The sequence below is a fragment of the Nothoprocta perdicaria genome, unplaced genomic scaffold, assembly GCF_003342845.1.
Source record: "Nothoprocta perdicaria isolate Ctin4 unplaced genomic scaffold, notPer1 scaffold_15, whole genome shotgun sequence".
NCBI lineage: Eukaryota > Metazoa > Chordata > Aves > Tinamiformes > Tinamidae > Nothoprocta > Nothoprocta perdicaria.
This window is the reverse complement of record NW_020454649.1, coordinates 6529132-6544661: the sequence shown is the minus strand read 5'-3', so window position 1 is coordinate 6544661 and position 15530 is coordinate 6529132. Positions and strand designations below refer to the sequence as shown.

The following is a 15530-nucleotide window of genomic DNA, read 5'->3' as shown; positions in this document are numbered from 1 at the left end:
AGTCAGGGTGCTACTTTTTGCTCCAAGGGTGTTATTCTGCCCCAAATCCAGCAGCACGGCTTCAGATTGTGTCTGCCAGAAATGTAGCCATCTGAGAGAAATTTGGGAGAAATTTTGAGAATAAGTAAACTACACAGAAACTCTGCTTATTTGGCTCACATTCCCATGGAAATGGTCACTGGAGCAAGAGTGTTGGTGACTTCAGGGAATCTCTTGCTTGACACATGCAAGTCATCCTGCATGTGCTGCTAGAAAGTACCGGAGACTACTCCTCACCTGTGGGAAACCTCCTCTCAGAGACAAGGATCACACTCCAGGTGCTTTGATGTTGGCATATTAAATCTTGGAAGAGCCCTCATTTAATTAAGTATATTATTTGTGTTTTGTGGATGCAACAGAAGAAAATCTTCCCAGAGTGCTGTCAATGCTACCTGGAAGAGCAGAGTTTGAACCAATGAGGGCACTAGCTACCAGTTAAGAAAAATAATGCTGCTAAGGAAGAAAGTTATTCTTCTTTAATGCTAATTACAGTCAGTATTTATCTAAAATGATGAGTTTTAGCCATGAGGCACCTTACTACACTAAAAACAAAAATGAAACCCATGGTCCTGGCAAATTAACAGAAGCTAGGAGGATTTTGCTGCCATGTCATAATTAGGAGTCTAGCCAGTGCATAATTGTGACTTTATAAAGTTCATTTTGGTTCCACTTTGTTTCCTGTAGGAAGTGTCAGGTAATATCACTCATTTGGCTTCAAAATAACTTCAAAACAACATTGACATGGATTTCCAAAGGGCACTGCCAACATGAGTAGAATTACAAAGGACCCATCAGTTCTGCAGAAATTGTACATCTTACAGTCATAACTAGTTGGAGCAGGAAAGGTATTGATATATACATATGTGTGTGTATATATATATTTACATAAAAGCTTGGTTTACCTGTAGGTTTGCATTTCAATATGTTTGATAGGTCACAAATATTTATATATGTAAACTTTAATTAAAAATATGTAGTTGTCATTACTAAAGATGGAAGTGGTTATGGCTCAAACTATGCACTTTCCAATTATTGTTTATCATGTGTATTGGTACGAGGAAGCTTCACCAGCCTCCCGCTGAATCATCCTATGCTCACTTAAACCACGGACCACCTTTCTTCTGACTACACTCATCTTGAGGGAAAAAAAAAAAGAAAAAAAAGGAAAAAAGAAACAGAAAGTCACCAGACTTTTGTTTTAACCCAGTTAGAAGGAAGGATCCACCAGCCCTCAGCAGAGACCAAAGAACATTACAGCAACACAACTGCTGCAGCAGATATTAGTGGCATTTATGAGATGCCTATGGTGCAGACACACACACACAAAAAAAAGGTCCTAAACCTATTTTTATATAGTTGAATTACATGTCTTTAATCACTACCCAAAACTTCAGAAAAACTGTCCTCAAGTGATTGGACTTCTCCTGTTTCTGGGTAAAAGATACAACAAGTGCTGGCAAACTGCAATTTGGGAACATGTTCTTAGAAGTTTAATTGCTTTTTAACTGCTCACTTCAACTTCTTTTTTTCTACTCTGCATCCAACCACAGCAGTGCTGACAATTCCTCTTTCTTATCTGATTGCCAGCAAAACGCAGCCTATTCCTGTTTCCACTCTTTCATCCCTTGTTTCTCAAACAAAGCCTGGAGACTTTTACCTCTTCGACCTCATGTGATAATAAGGCTGCTCAGGTTTAGCCAAATTCTCTTTTTCTCAGTTAAAACTGGCCCCCTCCCAGTGTTGCCAGCTTTCCATAAAACTCTAGCAAGGGCCAAAAGGGCACATGGCATAATGTGCTGAAAAACAGCAACCATTAAGTTCTTGCTTCCCAATCCACTCCCAGCTCCCACGGGAACGTAGAGACCCCCTCAGAGCCACTCCTGGCACCCATTCATTTTTCACAGCTCCTGTGATCAGACTGGACCCTGGCACAAGCATCATTCTTGACAACCTGTATTTTTTATGAATTCCATAATTTACCTTTTGAACAGGTCACGTTAGCAAATTTAAACAAACAAGTGCAGCTCAAAGAGACCTTTCCAGAGTTGTTCAGTCTGCCAACAGCTTTCTAGTCTCTGTGGCAGCATGAAAAAAAAGGCATCACTTAATCAAGGAAAAATACAAAATCCTGTGCATCTGCAAATTTGTCAACAGAGCACCTGGCACCTTTCCACCCTTCCTGCTCATGCCTATCCAGAGCCTGAACTATCCAACTGCAGCTGGGAAGAAGAGCAAAAGCCACTTTGAACTCCCAAGAATGGGAACAGGAGCACTTGGGGGAGAAAACAAAGCCTGGGCACAAACATATTTTCATGGCAGCTGAAATAGAGACATCCAACAACTGCTACATTCCCAGGGGAAACCCTGCTGAGCAGGAGCTCGGAGCTGGCTGTGCCGTTGTTCCGCGAGGGCCACAGGGCAGCTGTTTCATTCCAAAGCCCTTCCTCGCTTGCTTAAACTCCACTTCCAAGGCTGACCTGTGAACCTGGGCACTGCGGAGGTGTCTTCCTTAGCCGCTCCGCCTTGCGGACGCGGAAGCATTTCCTGCAGTGCCAAGTGTTTCCTCCAGCTATAGCGCATCCTTGCAATTCCCACATGAGCAGCAATTACACTACTCTCCAAGATATGCATCTGGTATCACCCATTCATCAGCATCTTGTTTAACAGTGTCGAAGCTAAAGACTAAAAGGCACTTTCCCCTTTCATGAGAGGGGGAAAAAAATAATACTTGGAAATAACTTCCCAGCATTCGAATGTTTTCTGTTTACACTGGTGACAGACTTCCTGGCCATCTAGAGACCAGCGTCTGGCCTTTTCACTTTCACCCACACAGCCAAATATTTGTCAGCAGGCAATAAACAAAACTTAAGATATACATGGATAATTCACATCAAACCCCAATAAAAGGCAGCTGCCACTTAACAGTCTGCTTTGGAGAACTGCTTGCTGTCAAACTTCAGAAAATTTTCTTATTCAAAGAAAAGCTCTGGGTTTCAAATTAGCTTCTGTGTTTAATTATTTAGACCGAAGAAATTGTTTCCTTCATGAGCCCAACCTCACGAGCTCTTATCTTTTACACCAGACAGTGATAGAACTGGATTTTTTTTCAGCGTACAGTAGTAGGACTGTCAGCCAACAAGCACATGCACTCATGGAGAGAAAGCCTATCTACTTTATTATTGTGGGCAGATTATGGAACCTTGTCCACTCCTGCCTTCTGCTTTGCTCCACATCAGGCTACAAAGCACCAATGAGCATCTTAAACTATTTCATTATTATAAATGTGTAGGCTCTCATCAGGAGGCAAGAGCATCCATAACTCTGCTGCCTTTTGCTGGTGTTTACATTAACCTCTTGTTTTTCAATGTGGACTTTCCTGGAGCGTTTTCCCTGCCGGGTGCCTTGTGGAGCGGCTGTCCAGGAAGGTCAGGGAGAGCAGGGGCTGGAGCCACTCCCGGAGCCGGCACTGTCCTATCCCCAGTGCTCCTCTGCACACAACTATGCAAAGTTTAATGAAGTCAGTGGAAAGACTCCCGCTGGCTTGGGTTAGCTTTGAATCCGGCTGTAAATTAGGGAAGTTTGATTTTCATTCCATTACTGGCCCGCAATATTTTTTTTCCTGTGTTGACAGCATAGCTCCTCTTTAAACAATGACAGAACTGCTCTTTTCCAACAAATGATCAGTTTGTCAGTAAATTGCACCATACGATGGCCAGGAAAGGATTCCAAGATTGGTATTAACTCAAAAGGAGAAAAAATGCCCTTTCTGGTTTTGTCGATAAAGTCATTGACTTCAGGGGAATTGTGTATTATCCTACTATGCTTTGGATGCAGCATTGTGTTAAAACACTGTTCTGCAAAGGAGGATTAGCTGTTACCCTGCCTTTGCAGAAAGGCAAAGTGAAGACAACTTAGTCCCAGAAAAACTAGAGAGGCAATAGGAAAAAGTTGTCTATGGGCACTCATTAATACCAGCAGGAGCAGCATTAAGCCAGGAATTCCTTGTCTGTTTCCCTGTTCCTGGCTCCCTCTGCATGGGCAGCATTGGTCATATGGATACCAAGCCATAGGAGCAGGCAACAAGTAGAGCACAGTAAATCAGAATCTACTCCACTTAGCAGGACAAAGTTTAAAGAAATTATTTCTGGAATCCAAAATATAAGCCTTGGAAGCAAGAGGCAGTTATCAAAGCAGTTTGGTTTTCAAGTTTATTGGTGCTTATAGTCCTGCACTTTCATCTGAGTAAGGTAAATACATAAAGAAAGAATTAAACTAGCATACTCTTTAGTTTGAGAAACCTATTTCTGAACTAAAAACTACTGGCCTTCTACAGCAGACACTGGCTACGTAGCCACGTATCAATGGAGTTCGCTTTCTGAGTAATGATTTTCTCTGAGAACATTTGCTATTTATAAACCCCCTGAAGCCATTTGCAACATGTTTCCTGTTCAGAGGTACCACTTAATCACCAGAAAATGACTCAGCCAATCAGCCAGGCACTTCCCTGCCTCCCTGCAAGCAGAGGGTTCAAAACGGGTGAGAAAGCTGCAAACAAGCTCAAAACTTTATGGAGCAATGTTTAAGCTGATCCTATTTTACCTACTGGGAGCAGGTTAGTTGTGGATCACCCGGTTGTTGGGAGGCCTAGGGAGCTCCCGCAGCCAGGAGAGGAGAGTGGCTCTTGGAGAGCTCTGCTCCATGCTCACCCATTCACCCACTCGCCACAAGATGCTTCCCACAGCGGTAGCTGCTGCACCACAGGATTGTATTTCAAAAGCAAACAAACAGGCTCATGGCAGAGATTTGTAACACGGATAACCCTCGTGCTGCTCCTCCTTGGCCCTGAGGTGGGCATGGCCATGAAGTGCTTGCAAAAGAGACTGCCTGGGAAACACAGCCAAGGACAGGACTGGAGATCATTGACATTTTTGACTTACATTCTATTAGCAAAAAAAGAAAGTAAATTTGGCAACTTCTGAATATCCTTCATGTGCACTGTTTTCTGCACACACAAAATAAGTGTTGTTTAAATATCCATCCATGAATGTTAACCTGCATATTCCTTTGCTGAAAAAATAGAGAGATGAGTGCAATACAGTGCACAAGCAATCCCAGTGTTTCTATCAAGAGTATTATCTACAAATAATTTTTAAAAGTGTTATCTGCAAGAATAGAAATTTCTCTGCACAGTTCATTATGGAAACAATGACAATTTATCTCACACTCCACAGCAGTATTATTCTAGTCCAGTGCTAGAAGAACCATATTTCTGCCATTTTCCACGCCTGAATGTATGAGACTAAGCTATGTGCACCAATAGAGCAACAAAATATTCCTGCACCATTAGAATCTCCCCAGGAACATAATTTGCAATTAAATCTCAAATCTGTAAAACTTTCCCTAGGAAAAAGAATAGCATTTGGCATTGCCAAGGGCACCTTTTTTGCTTCTGGGGACTCTGGTCACATGAGGCTCTTTTGCAGCTGGGGCTATTGAATCTTAAGACAATAGCTCATCCAGGACTACAGTGTGAGCCAAGGGCCAGGCTGCAAACACATGGAGAGCTTTCCCACCGAGCCCCAGCTTCACCTTCATTTCTGCCTAGCAGCCACCTACCTCAAGTGCAGAGAGAAGGAAGCTATAGGGATTTTGGCCTAGAAATTTAGAAGAAATATCCTTTATATAACACCTTCTTTTCTGGTACTGCTTCAGATTCCTTCCTACTTCAGATTTGGGAAGTAAAATCATTCATAGATAATCATTTCATATTTTAATTTGAACTTTGTAGTCTGAAACAAGAAATAATCAGGTTCTTGTCATAAATAGTCTTTTATGAGACCACAATCCATTAACAGAAAAATACTCACGATCCATAGCAACATCCTCATTTGATATTTAGCTCTTTCCTGACAGAATATCCAAACTCTTTCTAATCCCAGTGGATTCAAGCAGATTTTTACAGCAAGTAGGAACAGAGAAACACTTGAAACATCTGTGCACGGCACAGAGCCTCTAAAACACAACCTGTAACTCAAGAGATTTTGCCTGCAAGAATCTGGAGGTCCTTTGCAGGGAACCCACCAGCTATGGGCACGTGCTCAGCACGGCAGCACGTGCCCCCTGCCCGATTCCAGGCCAAAAGTGGCCAGGAGCAGCAGCGCTGATAAGCACCCGAGCCGCATTCCCGCGCCGTCGCCCTTCCAGCCGTTCCGCAGCCGGCAGCGGGGGAGCCGCTGCGGAAGGCACCAGGAGGGAGCCCGTGGAAATCTCAGGAAAGAGAAGGAGGAAAAAAAAACCCCACAACCCAAATGCTACATTTGTGCCTGAAAACGTGTCAGTTTCCAATGCATTAATATCTGCTTCTACCTGAATTTTGTTCCAAGTATCTATCTACCTTTCTACACCACTGCAGGCAGAACATGGGTTTGGTATGGAGTATTAATAGAAGAATAAGCTAGTGCTTAGAAGGGCTTTGCACATCTCTAGTCCACATGGTGCTGTGATTTCTCCTGTATCTGCATGGCACCTCCAGCTCCGCATTTCTCTGCCAGGTATCATGTGGTGCTATGGCGATAACAGAGTTATCTGTCAGCACTACAAAAATTAGATACACTTTGCTAAGTCTTTGCTGCCAATGAGGAAAAGGTCTTATGGACATAGGGGAGACTCATAGGTGCAATGTACCTCTGCCATCTCCTTTTGTGATCTGAAGCCCTTTTGGCTGGTCCTGTATGGATAAAATAACAGACTTCTCTTGCAGAAGAGCCCCTGCTGCTGTACAGTACTGAATGGGGACACTGAACACATTGAGCAGGGAGGGAAAGACAGGCCTGCAGTGTCATCACAGGCTCCCTTCCTGACCCAGGGGAAGGACACAACCCCTGCCCTATAGCTGGAAGAACCTTTGATTTAAAATAGATTTGGACAATTGCCTGGGTCTGAATGCCTGGGGCTTTGCTCTGTATCAGGAGGCAGGGAGGAACACAGAAAGGGAGAAAAAAAGAAAGAGGAAATTGGATTAAGAAGAAAACTCTCTAGCTAAACATAGGTGAAATAAGCTGAGACCTTGGCAAACTCCATCACCTTTCAAGTTATTAGGAAATAAGGATTTGAAAACATATGCAAGTCAGCCAAAGTATAATTAAACAGTGAAACAATGCACCTTTTATTGAACAGAAACGTAGTATGCAAGCGCAGCCATTAGCCTGGCAAGGATGAAGTGATAGGTAAACGGCACAGCTGATTCACTAGGCAGGGAGAAGAGCCTTTCCAAAGCAGCAAGTCAGATTAAAGCTCCCTCCCAACTTCCCCCCAAGAGAGCTTTGGTTCCCCAAGAGGGGCTCGCTCCTCTAGGCTGAAGAGATGCAGTACCAGCAATTACGAGGCGCCAGCCGCACGCTGCCACGCTCCCTCTGGAAGCGATCCAGCAGGGCAAGAGGACACGTGTGGAAGAGGATGAAGAGCCTATAAAGGCAGTTATGTGATTTGCCGTAACTTTCTGTGTATATATAAATCAAAACATTAAACATGGGAACGAAAAGAGTCCGAGGAGCTCAGGGCACAACCGATGGCCACAAGCCCAGGCCGTGGCCATCTCGACCCGTGACCGAACACGCGGAGCTCACGCGGTTCCATCCAGCCGGGCCCCGCTGCCCCTCTGCGGAGATGCCCCATCCCGCGGCATCGCGGCGCGGACGAAGCCACCGCGCTTACCTCATGCCTTTAAAAAGGCACCGCCACGGAGCAGTAAGCCGCTCTGGAAGCATTGCTTCATTTTGAGGTCATTCCCTACTTGTGCTGGTCCTGATAAACTTCTGCGTGAGCTGGTGTATGTGGAAGTAGGAAATACCAGAGGAATGGAGCCACGTCTTCTGCTGTTTTGACATATGTTGAAAATGCCCTTGATAGCAGATGTTACTAATAATCAGTGGGAAATTAGGATTCAAAAGATGCAAAAATTAAGGCCTGGAGGAAATTTATCATCATGTAACCTAAGTGTGATGCATACCAAAAATCTTACCCATTATTTTCAAATGTGTGCTTTGTTGCTGCATTGCTGTACATCTTACAAATAACTTAATCTAACTTAATATTTGTAAGTATTTAAAAACCTCAAACATCAGAGAGCTTTCTGTGTGCAAAGGACTGCGCCAAGAATTAATTTCCCTCAGAATAATGACAAAAGAAGCAGAGCTGCAGACTGTGGTTTGAAGGTATTACACTTCCAACTCCAAGTTTTGTCCTCTCTATAATCAAGCAGCAACATCCAGTGACCTTTCCTGCGTACATACGTGAAGCTAGGGATAAATGCCAGCTCCTGGATTAAAAAAATGGCTTCACCTTTGTCAGTCTCTTCCTCCCTAAGCACCAGGTGCCTAAACTCAAGCTCTCCTTGTTCAAGTGGCGATGCCTCATCAAGTGATTCAGGTCAGATTTTGCAAGGGATTCAGAGGCATCAGCATTTCACAACGTCCACTCCAATTAGCACAAGGAACTTTACCAGAACAAGAACAAATCCGCGTGGATAACTTGGAAATAATTCAAGTTCACTAATATTTTATAACCAATCTTTCAGACTGTCATTTAACTACTTACATAGTATTTTTTTCCACTTTCTTTTAAATCAGAATAGCAATCGTCCCTAGCACAATTGACTCACCTTATTTGAGCACAAGTAGGTACATTTGTAAGTCTGGCTAATAAACATGTCCTTTGCCAAGCTATATTGCCCATAGTTATGCACAAAGTTACGCCAGCTGGTCTTAATTACATCATTAAGAGTTATGTATTTTCCTATCGCAATCCACCTTGGCCTTTGCCTGGTTTTGCCTCTAGCAGCCACAGGGCAGCTACACGACGTATTACTCCTCATGATTCATACATTTTCCCTGTTTGAACATTGGTGCATTACCTATTTTTAGTCCATGGCACCCAACTATCTGGGAGAAATCAATACTACTGGGCCAAAAAAGTATCTTTAACCATCCCAGCTGCATTCTTTGAACCACCGGGATACAACCAAAGTTACAAACGTATCTTTGTGTCTACTAAAAATAGGAATTAAACCTAGAGGGAGGCACGTGCCACACAGTGCAAACAGGCAGCAGCAGCAGAACAAAGCGACTCGGGTCACGGCGAGACCACAGGGCTCTCCTGCCAAGGCTTTGGCTCCAACAGCACCTTGCGGTAGCGGCGCCTGCCTGGGAGGCTTGGCAGGGATGGCAGAAATCCAGACTGCAGTAAATAAAGGTGTGGGCACCTATCAAAATGCCCAGGGTGGTGGCAGGATCAAAGTCTCGTGCGCTTCCACAAATGGTAAAAGAAATAAAATGCCTGAAATACTGTTCTCAGATGAGAAGATTCAAAAATAACACAAGCATTCTGCATCTGAAAGGGTACAGTAGCCAAAAAGTAATTCCATATAAAGAAAAAAAATAAAATCACTAACTTTAGTATGCAGTTATATTTAGAAGGCCTTAGTGCCAGTTCTCTCCTCCCTTCCAAACAACCCTCTAAAGAAAAATAGTATCAATCAGACAGCTTCTTCTTGGTCGTGAGAAACAAGCCCTAAACTAAGACCTAGCCGAGAAAGACAGTGAATTCTTCGTTGCAGCCGTGCAATTTCAAGGGACCAAACATGATCTGGTGTATTTTCATAGCAGAGTTAGATCAAAGTGTATAAATTACCATTTCATTCATGGAGTTATCACATCCTTGACTCTTGGATAGTCAGTCCAAGTCCGTACAGTGGCTAAGGCTCATTGACCCCAAAACAAACGTGACCCTAAAAATATCAAATTTAGAACATGAAGTACGACAAATAACATGTTGGACTTGGAAAAATCACAGCTATGTTTTGTCTTTTATGAAAAAAACTTAATCTCACAGTAACTTGCAGTTCCTGTCCTGAAATAATTTTTCTACGTTAAGCATATTCTTGTGCTGTTGATAATAGTTTTTAATGTTTTCTCCATACAGAAATGAGTGGATAGGTCACCACAATTATTCATATGAGAGAAGCCTGTTCATTTGGGTAAGCTTTTTTTTTTCTCTCATCTAAAATATTGCTGACCAATATGCTAGAGGTGGTAATGCATAGGGAATTAAATTTAGCTTGTGGAGAAAGCCTTTCATAAAAGGCATTTTTATTTAAAACAACTGTGGTCACACATATAACATGACAGAAATTTCTCCTTTGAGAAGCAACAGTTAGATCTGTGTCTGCAGGTCTGCTGGAGACAGTAAATTTAAACAAGAAGCATTAGGCTTATAGCATACATTAAAAACACCAATAACTCAGTGTTTATTGGGACTTTCGGATCTTCAGCTTCGTTTGAAAGGAAGAAAGGTGTTTATGATAACAGCAAATCTACTGAGTTTTAATGCCAGTTCCACACTGGGTATTCCTGCTTCTGCTCATCTGCAACTGGATGCAAAAGCATTTAGAAGTGTTTCCCCTATGTAAGGAACGCCTTACTCATGTGATTACTGGGTTAAGTAGTACAGATTAATGATTGTAAAGTACTTTGAAATCCTAAGATGAAAGGTATTGTGTAATGATGATGATTTTATACTGTTTAATATCAATTTGTTCATGGTGATGTCAGATAATGAGAGAGGAAATAGTCTGAAGTGAGACATTCGGATTGGCAAGGGAGCCTGTATTTTGGCTGCAACAAGTTTTCCACATGGTGTAATTACTCTGCAGGCCCTCAGCTTCCTCTCCACAAAACACAAGTGATAGGACATCTTGCACAACAGCAAAAAGCAAAACCATCAAGTGCTTGTGTAGGTGTGGTAGGTCCACAACTCCTTGGATGGAGCAACCATGCACCACCATACAGCAAGATTATCCTCATAGGAAGCAAGACAACATACTGCTGCAGTCCTGGTGTAAACTGCAGACCACACAAGGGAAGGAACAAACACCTCCACTGAGTAGCTAAAGGCTCCCAGCCTAACCCGCTGCCCACTAACTGGGCTGCCAGCCTTGCTGCTCAGTGGCAACTTTCTTACACCCAGGGGGAAAAAAAGGGCTCGCCTCGACAAAAGTCATTCTCCATTCTCCAGCCACCTGGGTGAGATTTCAACAAGAACTCACAGGCACAAAGGGAAGCCCAGGCTGCTGAGGGAAAAGCACCAGGTCTCTCCCCACATCTTTTCCCCTTCCCTGCAGCCCAGGCTGCTTAGGGAAAAGCACCAGGTCTCTCCCCACATCTTTTCCCCTTCCCTGCACCCGGTGAGGCGAGGGGAAGCCAGCACCTCTCGGGGAGGAGGCACAGCAAACAGAGAGCTATGGACAAAAGGGGGAAAGGGGAAGACTGGGAAACAACTCTGTGTCACCCTAGGAAGAGGGTTGCAACCTTTCCCACTTTGATTTTTGACAAAAGCCCGATAGGCCTCAAGAGCCTATAAGCTCCTGAAGTGCTGTAAGAAGTAATGGTAGCTGGGAGGGCTCAGCCTCAGAGCGAGCCCCAGCACACGCTGCTAAAGCATCGCATTTCTCTCCAGCATAGCCTCACACATTATATAAGTAAATATATCTCTGTGTGTATAGCCACACAGAGGAAATATTTATGCTGCTAAGCATTTGGCTTATGTATACATAAATAAAAGGAGGGCTACTGGAGCCACTGTGAGCCGTCGGAGCTGCGCTGGGGCAGGCACAGGGAGCAACCCGGAGCATGCACGACAGCACCCCGCGCTCCGGCGACATGGAGATGCACGTCCCGGAGAGCCCCGTCCTCTGTGAGCACCACCAGCCCCTCAGTCCCCCCAGCCCAGCTCCTACACGCTGGTCACCAGATCTAGGGCAGACCTCAGAAGTTGCTGGGTCTAATGCTCCTTCAGGTCATAACCCTGCAAAGATTTAACGTTTACAAATAACCTCATCATGTGAGCAGTTAACTGGGATGCCAGAGGATCAGGGTCAGACTCAAGAGCATTCAACAAATTCCCCCTTTCATTGCACCTCTCAAGGATACATCAGAAACAAGAACAAAGAGAGAACAGCCTTCAACACAACCTTGCCCTGTGGGGCATGAAGCACTAGAAGGCTTAGACCCTGGCTTAAGCTCACCCAATAGCCACTTCTATCAGCCTCAAAGGGTTTTAATCAGTCTGTAAATCAAATGCATCCAACAGGGACCCAGGCTGCAGCATTTGCTTCGGGCACAAATACCCCACGTCCTGCTACAACCTACTACCCTGCTTAGTGTTTTTCTACCTCTATTTCCCAACCACTGTTTTTGTTTGTTTGCAATTTTATCCCCCTAACCACCAGCTAAAGAGCAACCAGCTCAATACTTTTTCCTCTGTTTTCTGCTTTTCAATCCCACTGGATACTCCCAAGTGCAAATGCCCCCAGTGCCTTACCTCTAACAACAGCTGAGGAGAGAGCAGAAAGAAGAAACCTGAAGAAAGGCTGTTGCTCTTTATCTTAAAGGCTAAGCAAAGAGCAATTATAGCTTTCAGCTGAGCCTCATTACCCTGCCTTTGACACCTCCAAAATTTTGGCTGTGGACCTGGCTTTTTCTGTTCTGTGTGAAATGCTGGCAGTTTAATTTGAGGAAAAACAGCCCAAATACTGAACAATACAAATACTACATGTATAAAAGAATAATCCATATCATATGTTAGCAAGAACCTAATTTGATACAGAATATGTCCTTTATTTATAAATTATTATTTTTTTCTATAAACCACATGTGAGGAATACCTTCTGTAGTAATAGAAATACTTGGCATGAACACTTTCTTAGAAGTTATCATTTCCTACCATCCTTTATGGTTCGTTTCTAACAGTTTCATGATGGGTCAGCTCTCTTTTATAGGCTGCAGTGATATGAGGCCTGCGAAACTGAGGTTATGAAACACAAACTGTTCCACCACACCTTGTCCCTGCTAACAGAGAAGAGCCTCCACAGCAAATTCACAGCTAAAAATGTCATCTGAACTTGTGTACTGATTTCACTCCTGATAAACAAGTAAAAGTCTCCCCATCACTACAGGATGTCTGCCTCAAAATGGAAGGTTTTGGAAAAAAACTTCACTTGAAAGAAATTTTAAGTACTAGTATGGGATTAAGAGCATTAATCTTTAGGTCTTGAAAAGCTTCAGATTTCATGAATACAGTAGCAGTGTCTAAAGGAGAAAAGTAAGTCATAAAATAATAGTAGACATCATATTTCTAATTTTTTTACATTTAGTATGTTGGCCTAGTTCTTCAAGAATCACAGTCCCAAATTGTCCTTTTCCAATATTTTAAGCAAGTTTCCATGATTTAGTTTAGCCGAGAAAATCAAGGTTCTGATTGATTAAATTTTTTCCTATACTGTGTGACCGAAGAGTCAAAATACAGGATTCTATTTAGTACCTAGTATTAGTATTTAGTATAGAAAATATAGGATTAGATTAGGACAGGAAATCTGAATGTTAATATATTAGCTTAAAAGAGTGACATGATGCAGAAAGGCTCTTACTTTCAAGCCTGACAAGAGTCTGCTTATATATATATGTAAAAGTCTGAATTTTTTTTTGTTTCTTTTTTTATTATTTTATATGTAGTAACAAATTTTAATTTAGAATTCTCTTATAAATGCTATATTTTCCAACACAAGGTTTGTTGCAGAGGGTTTCCATGAGCTAAAGGCCGGCCCCCTAGGTAAGCTCAGATATCCCTGCTGTGGAAAAACTCATAACCAAGAGATCATTTGACCAGCCCATAAAAATAGATTTTGTTTCAACAGTCCAAATTATTCATTGCATTTGTGGAGGCTTTGAAACTCCCATGTGCCCGAGCTGTCAGTCAGTGGGTGTGACTAAATACTCAATAAAATTCCTAATCCAGAGCTGTCCAGAAAGCCAGTTATGCTGCTTATTTGCTGATAACCAGAAAACAACCATGTATGAATATCACCAAACCTCAATATGTTAAAATCATGGCTCAGGCTCCCAATCTGATTTCTTTTCATAATATCTATGTGTTTATTTCGCTTTTTACCTTCTGAACTTTTCACACACCCTCCAGCAAGGAGCCTGTCCCAGGAAAATGGGCACCGGGAGCCAGGGGAGGGCCAGGCCGCAGGTTTGTGCTCCCTCTCCCCTGCCTTAACCCCCCATAATCAAATATCAAAAGCAGTGGAAAGAAGCCGGGCAGCCCTCATTAGCGCACGCGTTTTCTGTGCTCACCAGCACATTTTGTAGGTCACTGTTAGGCCGATGAAACATAACACGGCGCTCCCTTCCCTTTCCCCCTCTCAGCCCCCCTTTCTTCAATCTGCAAACAGGTATCTTCTTCCAAGCTAAATGCTTTTAAGTACTGGATTTCACAGAAAAGAAGGTCACAAGCTGACTCGTCAGCAGCCATCACACGCGTGTTAAGGACCCTGGACAGGATATCAGACCAAATAACTTCTGTGCATGCCAGGTACGGAGATAGCCACCACCCAAGGGAACAGGTGTGTGTGCTCTTAGGGCTGGCTGTGATTTATGAAGCAGCAAAAGTATCACTCCCGGGCAAAAAGTCCTGGGCTGGATTGATCCCCCACTGCTTGTCATGCACGTGTGTCTATATGTGCCTTTACGTCCTGCGCAGAGTGGGCATGCAAGCAAATCAGAGGAGGGGCATACGGTCCCTACGGTCAGGCAGCGGCTGGACGAGGTCCCCCCGCGTCCGACGAAAGAGAGGAGGGTGCCTGGAAGAGGAGGCTGCCTAAGAAACTGTCTGCAAAGAGGCCTGTAATCCAGCAATTTATATCCCAAGCACTTGGAAAATAGACGACGTGTCCTTTGTAGTTACTATTTGGCACCACCAGCTGGATGCTCTGAGAAACAGATTTCTACATTTCTTACTACTAAAAACAGGAAACACTGGCAGGCAACCTTGTGGCTCATGGTCCTGCACGTTGGCTGTCTCTTGCCAGTGAAGCAGCCGACACCCTGCGACTCCAGGGAAAGAGGACGACCCTGCTGAGTTATTCCTTGCATCCCGGGAACACGGAAGGCTGCCCACCCATGTGCCGCTGTGCGGTGCCGAGCGGCGCCGTGGCCGCAACACGTATCCAGCGCCCTGGGCAGAGCGGGAGAGCAGGCGGGGAGGATGAGGAGGCTCCTGCGACAGGGGCTGCAGCCAGGGCTGGCAATGGGAAAGGCAGGGGCAGGCTGAGCCCCCCGAGTCAGCAGTGATTTCCTTGGTGTCTTGGCGCTGGGCATCCAGACGGTGCAAGCACGGGATTACTCAGTGCCGGGTGCCAGCCCCTTCGCAAGGGTCCCTGCGTGAGACGGGTCACACGGGCAGGGCGAAAAGCAAAGGCTGAGAGGGAGCGAGACGCACTCGCATCAGCTTCTGCCTCACAGAACCACTGCTGCACCCACAGGCGGATCGGCTCTAGACTTTGGCACAAGAGGGGCCGGGGCCCGGAGCAGCAGGAATGTTGCAGATCAAGATTCATGCGCCTTGGCAGGGCTACATGGAGAAACAGGCATGGCACC

The 15530-nt window shown here is 44.2% G+C and overlaps 1 protein-coding gene across 3 annotated transcripts in view; it reads right to left on the bottom strand.

Annotated features, from left to right (window-relative positions):
* MICAL2 (microtubule associated monooxygenase, calponin and LIM domain containing 2) overlaps positions 1 to 12444 on the bottom strand; it is a 70740-nt gene extending 58296 nt beyond the window's left edge. For 2 of the 3 annotated variants that reach the window (XM_026034700.1, XM_026034702.1), the window contains exon 1: positions 9727 to 9823. The gene's annotated coding sequence lies outside the window, so the exon portion shown is untranslated. Of the gene's footprint in view, positions 1 to 9726; positions 9824 to 12414 lie in introns of those variants that run through there. The other variant, XM_026034701.1, reaches the window with a different exon arrangement.
* Between the last annotated feature and the right edge of the window lie 3086 nt (positions 12445 to 15530).